The following is a 19,597-nucleotide window of genomic DNA, read 5'->3' as shown; positions in this document are numbered from 1 at the left end:
TGGAATTTAATTGGCCAATCTAACGGAAGTCAAAAAGCACATTGTTTAGCAATATTATGTCAACACAAGACTTTGTGAATGTAAAAAAAATACTTACCTGTTGATTTTAACATAAATGTGGCCATCTGCACTCTGAGTCGTGCTATTCCAGATTGTTCTGTGGCATTTTCACGGACTTGGGAATTTCAGGAAACTGAGAAACAATGTCTTCAGCCATCTGTTTTAAGAAAAAAAAACATGATTTAATTTGTGTCACACTAGCCATCATATATCATCGTATCAACAATTTCTCTACTTTTTGTCCCTGTCACCGCTCACTGTTGTTAATGCATATGTAATTATAAAGATCAATGCATGCACTTCCACAATAGCATCACAAAAACACAACAGCACCATAGACAGAGTTTACTGGACAGAAGCATATGCCTCTTTCTCCACACAGGAGACCTTAGTTTGGGATTCTCTTTTGGAGGCTTGTCCTATCCAACACTTTTTTACCTAATCAGCTCTTTCATCATTTCACAACTATTTGTGTTCACTTGTATCCAACTTGGGGCCAAAGTCCAGAACTTTTTGACAATTTCCCCACTCTAGCACAACAACTAAACCTGGTGATTAGCTGATGAGTTGAATCAAGTGTGCTGTGGTAGGAAAATCAGCAAACTGTGCAGAAATTGGGCCCTCCAGGAACTACTAAATACTTTGTTGATCCATCCACTTTCTGTATATTTAATAATAAACACAGGATAAATGTAAATTTACCTTCATTACAAAAACTCCACAACTGGCTCCATCCGTCTGCTTTGTGTGGTCAATTTTCCCAGCTGTCCACTTGATATGGACCCAGTCTTCTTTACCATACCTGTTATGACGCATCTTAAAGTAGTCCCTACAGTGCAAAACAAGGTTGTTATGTTTGCAGACTTCTGTTTAATAATGTGCATTATTGAAATGAAATCAACTGTTTTCTTAAATTAAATCTAAGGAGTTACACATATTCCCTTAATAAATGAGTAAGAGGCTTCATAACTTTATATTCTTGCACACAGAGAAAATGATAGAGAGGATGGCGCAGCACACCCTTATCTAACTTTAGAATTAAATTCATGAAGAGATGTAATGCGCACAATAACAGTCTCCATAGAGTGCCATCATTTGAAATACTAATTCAGGAAATCACCCATGTTACCCTGATATAGGTGATGGCATTCTTTTGCTTATTAGCAAACTTTTTTATAGTTAACTGAACTGGGGTGGATCACTTCAGCCAGAGAACACTGGGATTTTATTTATTCATTCTGTCAGACATTTTGTGGTACAATATTTTTATAATTTTTAAAACACTTTCAAAGTGGATACTTTATTATTATTATTATTATTATTATTAGTAGTAGTAGTAGTAGTAATAGTAGTAGTAGTATCATGTTAAATTAATTTATACATCTAGCGCACAAGACAACTTCAAGCATTCAATTTACAAATAAGTAACCAATATGTAAAGGTCTATTATATAAGGCTACTATAAATAACAGTCTCATAAGCATTTTACCTGAATCTTTGACCTGCCTCTGCAGAGTCCTTGAGCTCATCATGGCCCAGAGGGTCAAGAACAAAAATTGCCTTATGCATGGCATTGATGTACTGTTTGAAAAAAAGCATCAATGTAGTGTTATTGCAGGAATTTTGTATAGACTGAGGAACTGTTACTTTTGAAAATACTTTGCAAACTACTTACCAGAAGTTTCCAGTGTGCACCTTTGTTAAAAAATCCAATGATGGCATTATACTCATCAAAGTGCACCTGTTAAGTTTAAATTACAGAAAAATGGTTAAATTAATGCAATTTATGAAAGAAATGTAACAGCAATGTTATGCTATTTAGAAAAGTAACAAATGCTGAGTTGGCTTAGCAAAGCTGTTTACATAAGCATAACAAGTTATTGCTGTGTGTTATTTTTTAAGAACTACATTTTTTAAATAACTATTGTTTAAAAGCAGGTGGTACAATCTTAGCAAAATAAATTTTTGTGTGTTTCTCTGGGGTAACCATTAAACATTCTATATAGAACTTTCCGTATTACAAAGGCACTCCAGGTCCCCCCCACGACCCAGAAGGATACGCCGCTTAGAAGATGCGTGTGTGTGTTTGTGCATTACAAAGGCTTCCAAGAAGAACCTTTGAGAAACCTAAGAATGCTTAACTATTCAAAGAACCATTTGATGAACCACTGAAGGAACAAGAATGCTAAGATCATGAGCTAAAAGAAGAAGAAGAAGAAATAACAAACCCAATTTTTTTTAAGTGTACTTACTATTTAAAACAATATTCTTAGCTTTGCATATTTAATGCTGTACTCACTTTTTGTAGACTGTGCTGGGCAACCTGTTCACAACTGCCAGTCAAAATAACGCTGGTGGTGTAGTGATTAAGGTTAAAAATTGTGCTTCCTTGACCTTTGTCTTCTGTAATCAGAATCAGAATCAGAATCAAGCTTTTCTGGCCGGGTATGCTTACCCATAAAAAGAATTTGGTTTTTGTTACAGGAGCTCACAGTGCACAGTATCAGACAGACATTTACATGTAGTGAATAAAATAAAATTAAAATTAAATTAAATAACATAAAATAAAATAAAACAAGCATTCCTACCATCACTCATTCATACACACGCACACACATACACACAGAGTCATACCTGTTAACCTTACAATGTGCAAAGTATGAGTCTTAAGTTAAGGTGCTGAGTGCAGCAGCAGTTAAAGGGTCTATAGTGGCAAAGAAAAGGATCAGTGAGGAACAGTCAGATAAGTGGGGTAATAAGGCTGGTAAGTGAGGTGCTAGAATAAACACTGGTCTGTGACGGTGGTTTCAGAGGATGGACTGTTGAGTGTGATAATATATACCAATATATTTAGAAGTGCAGTTTAGAAGCTGGAATATTTTAATGCGTAATAATTAATTGTTCAAGACAGAAATGGCTTGTGGGAAGAAACTTCTCTGTAGCCTGGATGTCCTGATCCTCATCTGGCTGAAGCGCCGACCTGAGGGAAGAAGCTGGAACAGGTGGTGTCCGGGGTGTGGCGAGTCAGTAGAGATCTTCTCTGCACACTTCCTGGTTCTGGAGGCATGCAGTTCCAGCAATGAGGGCAACTTAACCCCAATTATCCTCTCTGCAGACCTGAGGATGCGCTGCAGTCTGTGGAGGTCATGCTTGGTGGCTGAGCTACCCCACACTGTGATGGACATGGTGGTGATGGACTCTATGATGGCTGTGTAGAACCACACCATCAGCTCCTGACGCAGGAAGTACATCCTTCTGGGCTCTCTTGATGATGGAGCTGATGTTACTGTCCCACTTCAGGTCCCTGGTGATTGTCGTGCCCAGGAACTTGCAGGACTCCACTGCCATCACAGTTCTGTCCAGGATGGTGAGTGCTGGCAGGGTTGGAGGGCTCTTCCTGAAGTCCACTGTCATCTCCACTGTTTTTGCTGTATTCAGCACCAGGTTGTTATGGCTGCTCCAAAGGACCACCTGATCAACCACCTGTCTGTAAGCAGACTCGTCACCATCTCGGATGAGACCAATGACTGTAGTGTCATCTGCATACTTGAAGATTTTGACTGAGGGGTCTGTGGAGGTACAGTCATTCGTGTACAGTGAGAAGAGCAATGGTGAGAGTACACAACCCTGTGGAGTGCCCCTACTGATGATCTGGGTGTTTGAGGTGAACTTTCTCAACCTCACCTGCTGCTCTCTGCCAGTGAGGAAGTTGGTGATACACTGGCAGGTGGGGGTTGGCACGCTGAGTTGGAGCAGTTTGTTGTGTAGCTGTCCTGGGATGATTGTATTAAAAGCTGAGCTGAAGTCCAAGAATAGAATTCTTGCATAAGTTCCTGGGTGTTCAAGTTGTTGGAGAATAAGATGGAGTCCCATGTTCACTGCGTCGTCCGGTATGCAAACTGCAGGGGGTCTAGCAGAGGATCTGTGATGTTCTTCAGATGGTGAGCACTAGTCTCTCAAAGGATTTCATGACTACAGAGGTCAAAGCAACGGGTCTGTAGTCATTCAATCCTGTGATGGTTGCTTTCTTGGGAACTGGTATAATGGTGGAGCGTTTGAAGCAGGAAGGTACAACACACAGCTCCAGTGATTTGTTGTAGATCATTGTGAAGACAGGTGTGAGCTGGTCGGTGCAGGCCCTCAGACAGGAGGGTGATACACCATCTGCTCCTGGTGCTTTCCTCACTTTTTGCTTCCTGAAGAGTCGATGCACATCCTTCTCGCAGATCTTCAGGGCAGGCTGAATAGATGGCTGAATGACAGGAGGGTGTGAATCAGTGCTGAATGGGTGTGTGGAGCTGTGGACTAAAATATTACTCTCCCTGGTGGGGCAGGTAACATGCTGTCTGCATTTAGGCAGTTCACCAGTGAGTTGCGCTCCGTTGAAGTTCCCTAAAATGATAAAAACAGAGTCTGTGTGTTTGAGCTCTATGCTGGTGATCTGGTCTGCAAGAGCGCACAGCGCCTCGTGCACGCACGCCTGGGGTGGAATATAGACTCCCGCTAGAACGACAGATGAAAACTCCCTCGGACAATAAAATGGTTTACAGTTTATAAAAAGTGATTCCAGGTTAGGGCTGCATGTTTTCGTTAATACTGTGACATCTGTACACCAGCCTTGGTTGATATAAAAGCAGATTCCGCCACCTTTCTTCTTGCCTGAGAGTTTAACCAGCGCTCCAGTGTGCTTCCCGCGTCTGCGTGTCCGCCTGCGTCTCCGCCTGCTGTAGAGAGCAGCCGCTCCGCTCATTAAATTGCTAAAAAAACAGTCAGAAAATGAAAAGTCAGGAGCAATGCCTTGTGGCATGGACTGCCTGATGTTCAGCAGATGTTCTGCGCTGTATGTGAGTGAGACTGTTTCACAAGTAACAGTACAAACAAACAAAAACAAACAAAACACGACGGAGCTCACAACCAGTCTGCGGCGCCATCTTGGATTGCATAATGGCCTTGATGTAGTATTCTTTGAAATAAAAAAAGTTTTTAATGTCAAAATAAAGTTGCAGCTGTTATAATTAGAGATATTATTAACATGTGACCTCAATAAAGTGTGTTTGCGATGATGACAAAGAAAGCACAATATGAAAGAGTGTAATAACAAACCTCTCCAATGAGCCAGCTGTGAGGCCTTAGAGACAGGAATTCAGAGGGCCGAAGGGTGTATTGTGACAAGAACAAGTTCACTCGCCTGCATGTTGCATAAACTCCACACCTTACAATGAATAATAAAAGCCCACATTTTATATATATATATATATATATCTATCTATATATATATATATATATATGCAGATAAAACATATTTAGTGTTTCAAAGTATTTCAGATGGTGACACTATACCTTTGCTGTATCTTCTTCTGTGTCTTTCACTGACATGGTTTCTTTTTTTTCATTGGGCATCTTCTTCAGTTCCACTGATGGAATTCCATGTTTACTGTCATTTTTCCTTTTTCTTTTTAATGCTTTTGGTTCAGGGATGTCTTTTGGCACACTGAAGTACTTTGACATAAATTCTTTAGGGTCTTTTTCCTGTTTTTTGGCCCATTCCTCTTGTGATTGCTCTAGATTCTTCTGCAAAGCTTTTAGAGGTTTCACAAGCAGTTTTTCTGCGAAGTCCAGCTGTAAAATATGTTGTTTGTATCTTCCCTGCATAAAAGTATGCATCTTTCGAACAAATTCTGCTGGCCTAAGAGACTTTTGTTTTAAGAGGATCTTCACAATGTCAAACCATTTTTCAACGTGGCAGTTTGTGTCTCTACGTTCAATTTCCTGTTTGAGGTTGCTTACAGTTTGGTCTGATTCATATCTTGCCAGGTTCCCCAGTAAAATCCCACTCCATAATGGGTAAATGCACATGTAGTTTTCAAAAAGTACATCGAGAATCTGAGGGCAGAAATATGGATTATCTGCTTCCTCTTGAATGCCTGTCACAAGCAAGCAAAGTTTATTTATATAGCGCTTTTTACAACAGGTGTTGTCACAAAGCAGCTTTACAAAAAGAAAAAATCAGCATTACAGAAAGAAATCCGGGTCCAAGCCCCCATGAGCATGCCAGTGGCGACAGTGGCAAGGAAAAACTCTGTATGAAACAGGAAGAAACCTTGAGAGGAATCAAGACTCAGAGGGGGAACCCATCCGGATAGTAATCATTATTAGTACAAAAACGGGGAAAACAGGTGGAGCAAATGATTAATTTGATTAGTGTAGTTTATGCAGCAGCAGCATCAGTGGGGTCAGGATGTGAGGGTGAGGTTGCACGGCGTTGTACAGCATGAAGCTCAATGGTGGTCAAGCCGGTCCAGAGGGCTGGCAGCAGTGGCACCTGATCAAGGCAGAAGAGGCAGCAGCATCAGATGCACAGGATGGGCAGCTGTTCAACTCGGCAAAGGAAAGAAAGAAAGGAAAAACACACAGAGAGTCAGTTCTGTAATGGGTGACTGATCACAGATTACAGTGTTAGCAGAGCAGCAGAGACTCTGGCAAGTATAGAACCGACAGGGAAAACTAATTACTAAAGGCTTGACTACTAGTTTTTAGCCTAGACTTAAAGACTGAGGCTGTGTCTGAGTCCCGAACATTAACAGGAAGACTATTCCAAAGCTGGGGGGCTTTGTATGAGAAGGCTCTCCCCCCTGACGTAACCTTATTAATTCTAGGTACTAATAGTAAGCCAGCACCTTGTGATCTAAGTAGGCGTGATGGTTCATAGTGAGAGAGAAGTTCACTCAGGTACTGAGGGGCGAGTCCGTTTAGTGCTTTATAAGTCAGTAAGAGAATTTTATAATCAATGAGAAATTTAACTGGTAACCAGTGTAAGGCTGATAAAACTGGGCTGATATGGTGAAATTTTCTGGTTCCAGTAAGAACTCTGGCTGCAGCATTCTGGACTAGCTAAAGCTTGTTAAGGCTTTTCCTCGGACATCCAGCCAGCAGGGCATTACAGTAATCCAGCCTTGAAGTAATAAATGCATGAACTAACTTTTCTGCATCCTGTAGAGACAATGCATTTCTCAATTTAGTAATATTGCAGAGATGCATGAAGGCTGTTCTAGTAATATTAGTTATATGTGCGTCGAAGGACAGATCAGGGTCTATAATGATTTTTTACAGGTGAGCTTGATGCAACTGAGAAATTGTTAAGTTTAAGTGTTAAATTAGACAGTCTGTTTCTAGCTGCTTTTGGACCAAGAAGTAGAACCTCTCCGGTTCGCTTGCTAAATATAACTGAGTGTCATCGGCATAGCAGTGGAAATTTATGCCGTGTTTACTGATAATGGTGCCCAGTGGTAGCATGTATAGTGTGATTAATACAGGTCCTAAAACAGAGCCTTGTGGAACACCATACTTTACTTTTGCGAGGGCAGCTGATTCACCGTTTAAATTAACAAACTGATAGTGATCAGTGAGGTAGGACCTGAACCAGGAAAGAGCTGTTCCTGTTACCCCTACAAGGTTTTCTAGTCTATCTAATAAGATAGCGTGGTCTATTGTGTCAAATGCCGCACTAAGATCGAGGAGGACTAACAAAGACACTTTATCTCGGTCAGAGAATAATAATAGATCATTTACAATTTTTACTAGTGCTGTCTCTGTACTATGATGTGGCCTAAAACCAGTCACCTCCGAAGTTCCTTCTTGATGCACCCTGTGAAAATGTGTAGTAAACGGGGATCTTTTCACAATACTTGTTGCTATTTTGTGATCCCTGTCCTCTGGAAGGGAAGCTTTGAAGCCTTCACTGGCCTCTGAAACAGTGACTTCAGAAATCTGGTCTTTGAGAAACTGGATGCTCTTCTGTACCTTTTCAGATTGCATTTTGGTCCCAAATACTGTACACATGTTTCCAAAAGTCCTGTTCACTGCATCCATGTGGACACAATTTTGCAACCTTGCAAAACAGAAGGTTGCAAATCCTTTCAGCCCAGAATAATTTGTTTGTCTCCCAAAGCTTTGTGCAACTGCTTTCAGGGCGTGCTGAGCAAAAGTGTAACACGGTGAACTTCTTTAGTTCTCTTCTGGTTTTCTTTCCTTGTAAAATGTCCATGGCTCTCTCCAAATGTCATTACATTCTCTTTATTGAATGCCAACAGGGAACTTTGCACTACAGCCCAGCTGTGGTCTGTTTCAATCTTACTGACCTTTGTTGAGGTGAATTTTGACAATTTCAGTTGAAACTGTGACAGCCAGAATGTAATCAGAGGAATTGAATGCTCATTGCTGAGCATCTCTGCAACAGGTAATGGAGAAATATTTGGTCCCTCTCCAGGCAAGGTAAGACTGTAATACAGCACTCTTTTCTTCTGTTCTGGTACCTTTAACACCACACCACCTGTGGCATCAAGACACAAATTCACTTGTTTTTTCTGCCGCAAATGCTGCACAAGGATTCCAAGTCCTGTTTCTGTGTATAAATGCAAAGCAAATGGGTTAATCTGAAGGTGCTGCACACACCCAGGAAAATTGTGACTTCCGCTGTCACATTCCTTGATTATCTTCTGGGTCAAAATCAGCTCCATGATGACATCATGGTGCAGGCATTGACTTTTCTCACCTCTGATGAAATGACTTAAAGGATATTCTTAGTCAAGCTCCTGGTGATACTGCCAGCCATTAATTCTCGAGGAGCAGTAGCTGCTAGTTGTCTGTGGTATTCATTACTTACACCTTGACCTATTGTCCTTGCAATTTTTCCTCACTTTTTTCTCCAATTCCCAATTTTTCTGATGTTACTAGCTTGTCTGAATCTCTTCTCTCCGCTGCAATGTCTAATTTGTCCTATTTGGCACACTTGAATTGTGACCTTTTGACCTTTAATTGGTCTCTTCTTCATTTTAAAAATGTATCTTGCTTTAGAAGTGGAAAATGTGCACACTGTGTGTACTGTCAAATATGGACATCTTTTTTTCCTATTGCTTAGCTTTCTGACATATTCATAGTGAAATGAAAGTGTGCAGCTGGGATTTTTCTCTTTGAGCTTGTCATAAATTATATTAGACCATGGTTTCCTCAGCTGTGCATGACCTCTATGAGGAGCAATCATTTTCCACTAAATAAATAAATAGTATGTGAGACAGAAATACATGGGTGAAGTAAATACAGTGAAAGACATTTATAACAACTACATTTGATTATTAACGCATAGCCTGTACCTGTAATATGTTGTTTGAAAATAACTGAAATGCTATACATTATTAAACAAGTATACAATACCTAATTAATACTATAAAACCTTTAAAAATATAAACAACATTAAATGAGTAGCAACTGCTGCTGCATTTGCTTTATAAAAACTTCCGCAAATGAGGTGGGATGAATTATTAATAGAACAGTTTGAAATTCATAAAATTAATATAATGGTTAAGCACTTGATTATGGTGATTACAAAGTTTATGAATGTTTCCTAAAGCCACTGCTGTTAGATCTGTGGTTTTACCTTTGCATCCTGAAGGTGAATTTTTTTTTAGAAAAGACATAGACAACTTTCATTGTTTGTTACCAGATAACAAAAGGTCAGTCTGAAAATGAAAGAACTTTGCAATCCTCCTTATGACTTAAAGTAAATGACAATTAATCTGAAATCTAGTATATGGCCATATTGGCCATTTTCCTGTGGCTCATTTCTATAGTAACAGCATTTAATAGATCCTATAACTGTTAACGCTCTGCAAATAAAGCCATAATGGTTTATTTAAATCAGTGTACTTTTACAGGTAACATATGCTCAATACTGTTAGGACAAGTATTGGCAAGTACATTTTAGTTACAGGTTAATTCAAAGTCCTTTTTCAAAATTAAAGTGGTGTGTATTTCTAACCATAATTTAGAGCGAATAACACAATTAATCAGATGTGTATAGACACAGTGTTTATGGAGGTATTGACATTTTATTGTCTGATGGTGTCTATTGTTAGCACGAACAATAAAATATGTATGTAAATACACTGAAATGATTTGGAGGAAAACAAATGTGTGTGTATGGATGTAGGCGTGGTCTAGAAGTGCATGCTTTTTCTTCTGATTGAAAAACTTGTCTCAGTTCTAAGGTATTAACACAAAAAGAGAGGTATGTTAAATGTCACCCAAATTGCAAAAGAAAAGGTGTGCATCACTCTCTGTGGTCGTACTGTCATGAATATGTAAGTCTTTACTGACTACCATAGTCTGATCAAATGTTATTAGCACTGAAAAGACGAATAACAAAAATAAAAATAACTTTACTGTGGTAGCCAAGGTCACTGATGAGCCTAAAGTGTTGCTGAAGTTTAATAAAGGACTCTGAATGTCATGTCTGTATCTTGCTGAAATATTTAAATTGGAAGTTTTATTTCAGTTGACAATTCTTTGCACAAAATTGTTTGGTTTGTATACAGTTATTTTTGTTGATTTTTGTTAGGAAAAACCTGGAATGATTGACTTTGCCTTTACTTAGTCTAATTTTTTGTTGGATATCACACCTTTGGTTGTGTAAGTTTCATTGTTGGTTACACTTAAATTTACTTTTTGGTAATCTTTTTTGTATATTTGCAGCTTTTCAATTGTATGTTTCTTTCTGGTACAGAATTAAATGCAGTGTCTTTTTTCACACTTTCAGTTGGGCTTGTTTGATGTGTCAGGTGGAGGTTCACAAACATTCTGACAATCATACTTTGAAAGTAGCTAAAAAGTAGTGCAGTACTTTTCAAAAAGTAGCCACTACTTTTTCCGGAAAAGTAGCTAAATTGTAGCTAGCTACACATTTTGGGAAAGTAGCTACAAAGTAGCTAACTACTCATTTTTTACTAGCTATCCCAACCCTGCACACACACTAGTCTGAGTTAAAATACAGATTAAAAACATATTAATTTATCACTCAGAAAAGTTTAAAGTAAACAAATGCAGTTCAAAGTTTTTATTGCACTGATCTAAATTAAGGAATATACTGCATTTTCATGAATTTGCAATACAGAAAGCACAATATAACAAAATCATAATAATAAGTAAAAATTAAAGAATACAACATAATTTAGTAAATATAATTTATTTATCATCACAATATCATCACAATTCAATACCATTCAGAACCTTGTGCCACCCTTTTAAACATCCTCGAGAGACCTTTGGACATCACAGGAGTAAATTTTGGATACCAATAAATTGTGACTTTTGAAAATTCCTTTCCCTCTCTCTCACACACATACATCTCACCTTCCCCCACAAAGAGAGACATCTAGCCTAAAACAAAGGCCAAGGTGGCCCACCAATCAACCCTGGGAGAGGGGACTGTTGAGACCTCACAAATCCCTGAGCAGACCCGCGGTGTGGCCGGATACTCTTAAGTGCATTCCTTCAGTCTCGTAAATCTTGGGTCTGTGCAGAGGCTAGGCTCCTGAGAGCCCTGCTTTCTGGCAAATCATTCACAATATGATATTTAATCAAGTACCAATCAAATGCCTTTCCGTTATCAAACTGTGAAGAACACCTCTGCTACTGTTAACATGTTGCATTGTCAGAACAGAAATCAATTAATCCCTGCCAAAGGGGGATTAATACTAAACTCTCTACTCTTACTAGTTATTTTAATTCTTGAATTGTAACCCTGTTTCATTATTAATCACCCGTAACTGTTCATTTAATTCATTTTATTAATTTTTCCTTTTTCTTTATATGAGAAAATGCAATTCATATGTTTCTTAATCACAGTTTAATCTGCTTTTCTTGCAAGTTTTCTTGTAGTTTTATTAGAAGTAGGTTGATAAAGTTTGTAGCTTGTGTGACTAAGTATACTTTAATCAAAGAGTTTCTGCCAACATATCTACAGAAATATTGATGATAATGTACTCATTTATTTTACTCTGAGTTATTATGTAACTGTTCATTTAAGCATTGTTTAGAAATGATAGTGACTTATACCTTTGAAACTGTCTTTTAGCAATTTAATTCTTTTGTCTAAGTAGTTCATATTTCTTGTATGACTAGAATGGTTAAGGATGCAACTAATTGTAGATAACCATAGTATGAAATGTATTTAGATATGATAATCTGTAAGCTCCATAGTTATTTGTAATAGTCACTATGGAAACAGTAATGTTTTATGTATGAAATTGCAGGCTTCTAAGTTTATTTTACTTAAGTGTAACCACACCCAGAATCTCCAAAACATTATGTGACACTTGGGCAGCATTCAAAGAAATTGCATACTCATTATATGCAACCTAACAAACCAACCAAAACCTTTTCCCCGCCTTAGCTCCACCTCTCAATGTTCTTTCCTAGACAGAAAGAGTTGGTCCTGAAGGGATCGAGACAGCCAACATGTAACCTTAACGAAACTCCAAGTAAAGAAGTCCGCTCTCCTCTTTTTACACTTTAGCTAAGTTCTGCAGATCTTAAATGTTAGTTGTTTGTCTTGTGTCTTAGTTCTTTTGTTTCATTTACTCAGTAATCTCAAATGTTGTAACTGTAAGGTTAGACTATTGAAAGCTGCATCCAGCTGCGTTTGTTTTAAAGTTTCGTTAATCCATTTTGAAAGTCTAATTGGCAACGACAGGTTACTAACATAGTTTAAGAACAGAAACAGAAGCAAACACAGTGCAGACTGAAATCCACATCCAGAGCCTGCTCCAGCCAGTGCCTGCCTCCATCGCCAAGCAGAAGACCTGCATTCCTCACCCGAGAGGCCGCCACGCGTCGCGGGAAGCCTGCCTTACCAGAGTGGTCCGGTCCAAAGATTCGGCCAAGGGCTCGCGCCTTCACCAGCCTCGCCCTTTAACCTACAGACCCTTCCCAGCCCATGTGAGCAGCGGCTTCTCTTCCTCAATGCGGCACACGCATCACCACAGCTCTGAGGCGTCCAGCGGCTTTGCCCTTTGACCTGCGGACCCTGCGGGTCCAGGTCGTAGATTCACCCACACGGCCACTTCGTGTGATTTCAGTCACTGTGATTTTGCTCCCCTTTTAATCCAAACTTAGGCCAGCTTTACACTAGTGTTAGGGTTGTTCTGCTCACTGCTCAAAAGCCACATAATTTAGAGGATCAGCTAATTTCAGTATGTTTATCCGGTAAATTCAATACTTCTAGTTTCTTTTGCAATCCAATATTTAGTGCCTATATACCTTTGTAATCCATTATTTTGTGCTTATATACCTCTATCAATAAATAACCCTTTATTAAAGTCATCTCTGTTATTGATGTGCATATGTAAGACCTCAATATGATTCTTTTCCCTGGACCATGGGCATGCCCTCACTTGAATTTAATTAAAACACTGTTAACATTTTAGTAAAGCGATGATCGACTTCAGTACAGTTCAGTTATTTATTCATAAAGTGACAGACTGTTCATGCAGAGTTTAAAGAGTTTTAAGATCAGAATATTAGAAGAAAACTGTGCTTTTGTCATATATATATATATATATATATATATATATATATATATGTGTGTGTGTGTGTGTGTGTGTGTGTGTATATATATATATATATATATATATATATATATATATATATATATATATACACACACACCGATCAGGCATAACATTGTGACCACCTCCTTGTTTCTGTGCTCATTGTCCATTTTATCAGCTCAACTTACTATATAGGTGCACTTTGTAGTTCTAGAATTACAGACTGTAGTCCATCTGTTTCTCTGGATACTTTGTTAGCCCCCTTTTACCCTGTTGTTCAGTGGTCAGGACCCCCATGGACCCTCACAGAGCAGGTACTATTTGGGTGGTGGATCATTCTCAGCACTGCAGTAACACTGACAGGGTGGTGGTGTGTTAGTGTGTGTTGTGCTGGTATGAGTGGATCAGACACAGCAGTGCTGCTGGAGTTTTTAAACACCTCAGTGTCACTGCTGGACTGAGAATAGTCCACCAACCAAAAATATCCGGCCAACAGCGTCCTGTGGGCAGCATCCTGTGACCACTGATGAAGGATTAGAGGATGACCAACACAAACTGTGCAGCAGCAGATGAGCTATCATCTCTGACTTTACATCTGCAAGGTGGACTGACAAGGTAGGAGTGTCTAATAGAGTGGACAGTGAGTGGACACAGTATGTGTATATATATATATATATATATATATATATATATATATATATATATATATATATATGATGAGGTAGAGCACTTGACATGCCGCTTTAAAAAAGCTTGCATCAACTTGGATTTGTCTATGATGCATTATGAGGAATCAAGGACCAGAGGAGCAGAGGATTTCAGAGTGAACAAAAGTCTTTGTACTGCAGGACATTACCTTTGCACATGCAATGACATTTTCATCAGTGTTAATTCAGCGTCCTTGTCTATCACAGTATAAGCTCATGAAAAGTAGAAGAAAGTGACAAAAAAGTAAAGATCATATCAGCTGGTAAATGTGTTTTGTGTTTGTGTCTTTGCACCTCTTTGGAGGGAGGATCTAAAACACAATGAAAAGATGCAGGATAGTTAATGAAAATGCACAATTAAAGATATGAGATACAACCACTGTGTAGGATAGTGGCCACCAAACCAACCCCGAAACTCTAAAAAACAAAAACACTAAATCATTTAGATTATGAGAGCACTCTGGGAAAACATTGATAAGTGAGAGATTGTGAGTTTAATTAGAGATCTAATGTGTTCATTGTTTTCAGTGGGACATAGCACCTGAATTTCAACTATGTAATCGAAGCACCTGCTGAAATGACTCATCCTCCAACCACCCGATATGTGTTCATGTTAGGAAGGTTTGAAAGAGGATGTTAGGCAGAGATTCATGACTGTGTTACATCATCTAGGTGTGTGTGAGGCATGAGTGTTAGCGCTGGTCAGTGTGTGTGTGTGTCTGTGTTTGAGCTGGTTAGGAATGTGTGAGGGTGTGTATTTTAGTGCTAGCAAGGTACGTGTGTGTGTATGTGTGGTGTGCATGGTAGAAATGGTTAGGTGTATGTGAGGCTGTGTGTGGTATTGTTGGTAAGGCATGTGTGTGAGAGAATGTTTGTGGTAGTGCTGATTTTGTGTATGCGAGGATGTGTGTGGTAGAGTCAGTTAGGTGTGTGTGATGGGGTGTGTGGTAGAGCTTATTATATGTGTGTGAGGGTGTGTGTGATAGAGCTGGTCACATTTGTGTGAGGGTGTGAGGGTGTCTGTGGAAGAGCTGGTTAGGTGTGTGATCAGATTCTCCAGCTCCACACAAGCTCTCTTCTGGACGCTGTCCAGGGTCCTGCAGCAGCTTGAGCTCTGTGCTGCTGAATTAGAGCAGTCTTTACAAATATGATCTACTCAGTTCATCCATTCATAACTCATAATTTAATCTGACTTTCCAGATCAGTGTAATATTCTCTTAACATCCAGGAAGAGTCAGTCTGATGTATTTTAGTACAAAGTGTGTCTTTCACTTGAAGGATTCTGCTGGTGGCTGTGAGACAGTCTGTCTCTCACAGTGCTGCAGTTTTTTGGTGGAGAGAACACGACGACATGCAGAGAGAAAGCAATTCCACATTTTATTAAAACACCACTCTGTTTTTGAGCACACACGTCTTATGTGGATAAATTCAGAATTTTCAAAAACATAACCTGCTTATATACTTTATATAATATATATTTATATAGCTTTATATTATATAGCTAGTATTTTAAATGGACATGAGACAAATATTAAACCATTTAATTTATTTCAGTCTTACAGCTATAAATGGGATTTTGTTGGGAAGTTTCTTATCTCCTGAGTAGCTCAGCCAGTAAAGGTTCTACAGGTGCTGTGTGGAGCTCTAGTGTTTGGGGTTAGAAAACTATTTTGTGGTTTGGGTGTGCAGTAATATATAGGGCCATTTATAAGTGGAACACATTCTGAAAATGTCAGTTTGTCCAGAGTAGAGACTTAATGCCAACTTCTGGTAATGTGACTGAATTACCTCACACTGTTGAAGCCCACACACAACACAAAGCTGTTTAGATAGGCTGCACTCTGACAGGATCTCAAGTGCATCTCTTATGTTTTATTAAAAAAAAAATTACAAAATTTTAACAAAACAAATTCAGTGATTGACAGGTGTTGGAATAGGAACTTACATTCAGTTGGATGTGTGAGGACATTAACACTAGTGATATGTCTAGGAATAAAGCTAGTTAAAAAAATAATGAACGATTTTCTTCCTTGCCTTATGAAGCAACCAATATGGCAATGTTCTTGGAATTCTGTACCGATACTTATCGCATGAGTGACTCAAAGTGTCTATACTGCCCTCCAGTGTTGTGGAGAGGCAATCACCCTCTCTTACAAATGTTACTCTTGTCTCTTGTAAATTGCTGGGAACTTAAGGAGAAATACTTGTGTTTTGATGCTGAGTAGTTAATAACTGATACAGCTGTTGTTATAACCAATTTAAACAGTAACAGTTATCTGTCCAAGTAACACACAACAGCTACCAAACACATAGAGCAGCATTGCGTGATGTTTGTTGGAGATTGAGTTATTTCTGTCTTTAAATGTAAATCATCCTCTCCTTTCACTTGGGAAAGCTGATACTACTGGGAAAGAATCAGACTAACAGCAGCACAGTTTAGTGAAATATCTACTCTTCCTGATGAGGATCAACTACTATTACATCAGCACTGTGCTGCAGAATGGAAACTGTAATCATTTCTGTTTTTTTGATTGATCAAATATATTGCTCAGTTTGTATGGAATGCCATTAGCCTTATATATGCTATTGCCAAAGTACTGCTATAGTTCAACACATATTTATACTTTTAAAAACAGTGTACTATTTTGGTCACATCCAAATGTATGATAACAAATAATGTATTTGACCCATCAAAGATATAGAGGAGATCAAAACTGCATTATATAATTTCCACCATTGAAGGAGGACACAGCGTCTGCTTAAAATGTAGGTTTTATTTAAGGCTGTCTTTGGCTGTCACACATGGAAGGAATTTGGTAACAGTTAGCTCTACCCCGGTTCACGTCTGCACTCTCGCTTCCAAGAGACTCCCCTTTTCACCCTCGTACAGGTATAAACACAACAAGTGGGCTAACCCTGCTCCTCACAATAAGTGTCCTTCTCAGAATAACCCAGTGAATAAGTGTTCAAACACTTAATCCAGAAAAAAGTTCAAAACAGCCATATATTTTTCAATATATTTTTGATATCTTGTCTTTGAACTGTTTTCAGTTAAATATATGGTTTCAATAATTTGTGCATCATTGAATTTTGTTTTTATTTACATTTTGCATAGCGTCCCAATTTTTTTGGAAACTGCGTTGTACCTGTCAAGCTGAAAACAAGCAATTTTGGCAATATACATCATTGACATAATTTGCATATCATGTGATACATAGTTATGCAGCATGGAGTCTGCAGATACACATCTGTTGTTGAACTGAGAATAAAGACGTTATCTGTTGTAACGCTTGTCGTTTGAAAGAGTATAGAACCTAGCAACTCTGTCTGTTGGGATAGCTACTGAAAAATTAGTAGTTAGCTACTTTTTAGCTACTTTCCCAAAATTTGTAGCTAGCTACAATTTAGCTTCCAGAAAAAGTAGTGGCTACATTTTAGCTACTTTTTGAAAAGTAGTGCACTACTTTCAGCTACTTTCAAAGCGTGATTGTCAGAATGTTTGTGTATCTCGACCTGAAACACCAAACAAGCCCTGACACTGACAGTGTGAACAAGACACTGCATTTAATCATGTGCCAGAAAGAAACATTCATTCCAGGTTGTTCCTATCAAAAATCAACAAAAATAACTGTATACAAACCAAACAACTTTGTGCAAACAATTGTCAACTGTTGAAATAAAACTGCTCCAATTTAAACATTTCAGCAGGATATGAACAGACATGACATTCAGAGTCGTTGGTTAAACTTCAGCAACATCAGCTCGATTTTTAGGTAAAATAACATAATCCTCCTTTGCTGTAAAATCATTCCAATACACAGTCCCAACACAGTTTTCACAATAAATGGTTTTAAATGCTGGAGTTAATGTAGAACTGCTAATTCACCAACCTTTAACGCTGAAGACTGACGCGCAGACTGCTGGACACACAGCAATGCAGATAACGAAAAGGCAAAGAGAAAGATTTAAGATGAACATCGATAATTTCGAGATGAATGGACTTATTTGCATTTATAAGCACTCAGGGGGTTTCCTCACATGCTTAATTTGCAACAACTCGCGAAGATGAAGTCGCTTCTCATTCTCCAGCTTCTCGTTCAAATTCTCCTGGTCCACCTTAAATGGTGCAGGATGTCAATTTGGCACCTCAGGCACTGTTTAAGGTGGAACTGGACAATTTGAACGAGAAGCTGGAGAATGACAAGCAACTTCAGCCTCGTAAAAAGTCGAACAATGAGAGACATTTTACAAGAAACTCGCGGAGAGGTTTCCTGAGGTGCGAGAAAAGCAGCTATAGCTGAGCTAAAGCTTAAAGCACAGCAAAGTAAGTATGTGTTTTCATTTATATTTTTAGCCTGTACTGGTACGTTAGCACATACTGAGATATACTTACAGCCAAGACAGTAAAACAGACATAAAATGTTGTGCCTCCCAAGGTGGTTTAATTTTTGTTGAAAGGACAAAATGGCTCTTCTTAACATTTCGGTTGTGACCCCTGAGCTAAGCCTACTACTAAGGGGTGATCAGCGTGTGGGCAGCGCGTGACCATTTGCTCGAACTGTCCGCGGCTCAGTCAGGATTGCACAGCCCAGTTAACGACCGCATTATATGGTTCACATTTTGCGCGGATTGCCTGAAATCTGTAGCGAAATTGTAGAGAAAATTATCGCTATAGTTACACAAAAATTTGTAAGCACTACAGCTATTAGCTACATTTCATAAAACTGTAGCGGCTACAGCTATTAGCCACAAAAATCTGTAGTTAACTACAAAAAGTAGCGCACTGCTTAGCTACTCCCCCATCCCTGGTCTTTCATGAGGTCCACTGTCTTTCATGAGCACTTTCCACCTGAAAAAAGTGATGCTGATGTTCATCCTTGTTCAGAATAAGAATCACTTTATTTTGCCAAGTATGTTACCCACACAAGGAATCTGTCTTGATGAGTGCACACATGTATGACATGTAACATACTAAACAGACCAGACAAGCAAATAAACTATTAACAAGTATTTAGCTAAGGGGAAATTAAAATAAAAATACAATAAATAGAATAAATAGAATAAAGAATTAAGCATAATGAATAATAAAAAGCCATGAAGGAGCTAAATAGAAGTGTGATGTCTGCACCTATGCAGATAGAAATACCTATACATATGAAGGTCTGATGACATATACAATAAAACTACAATAAACAGAACATTAATTGATATGAATATTTGCAGGAATGTAAAATCTGTTATTGTGTAAATAGCGTTAAGTTACAGAGTAGTTACTGTAATACAACAAGGAGGTTTGATGGTGTAGTTTAAGTTTAAAGTGTGAGGTGTCGTCTGTGGTTAATCAGAGCTACAGCTCTGGGAAAAAAGCTCTTAGCCTGTCTGGTTGTGCTGGTTTTGATGGCCCCAAATCTTCTACAGAAGGGAGTGTCTGGAGGAGTTAATGTCCAG

General features: G+C 38.7%; 1 long non-coding RNA gene across 1 annotated transcript; it reads right to left on the bottom strand.

Moving 5' to 3' along the window:
- Window positions 1-627: 627 nt before the first annotated feature.
- On the bottom strand, window positions 628-2,464 carry LOC118812537. The gene is made up of 4 exons (XR_005007555.1): window positions 2,360-2,464; window positions 1,736-1,801; window positions 1,550-1,641; window positions 628-889 (listed from the first exon to the last, which is right to left on the bottom strand). It is a non-coding gene; the product is annotated as an uncharacterized LOC118812537 (long non-coding RNA).
- Between the last annotated feature and the right edge of the window lie 17,133 nt (window positions 2,465-19,597).

The sequence above is a fragment of the Colossoma macropomum genome, unplaced genomic scaffold, assembly GCF_904425465.1.
Source record: "Colossoma macropomum unplaced genomic scaffold, Colossoma_macropomum, whole genome shotgun sequence".
Classification (NCBI taxonomy): Eukaryota; Metazoa; Chordata; class Actinopteri; order Characiformes; family Serrasalmidae; genus Colossoma; species Colossoma macropomum.
Note: the sequence above shows the minus strand (reverse complement) of the source record. Positions and strands in the feature narration are given on the sequence as shown.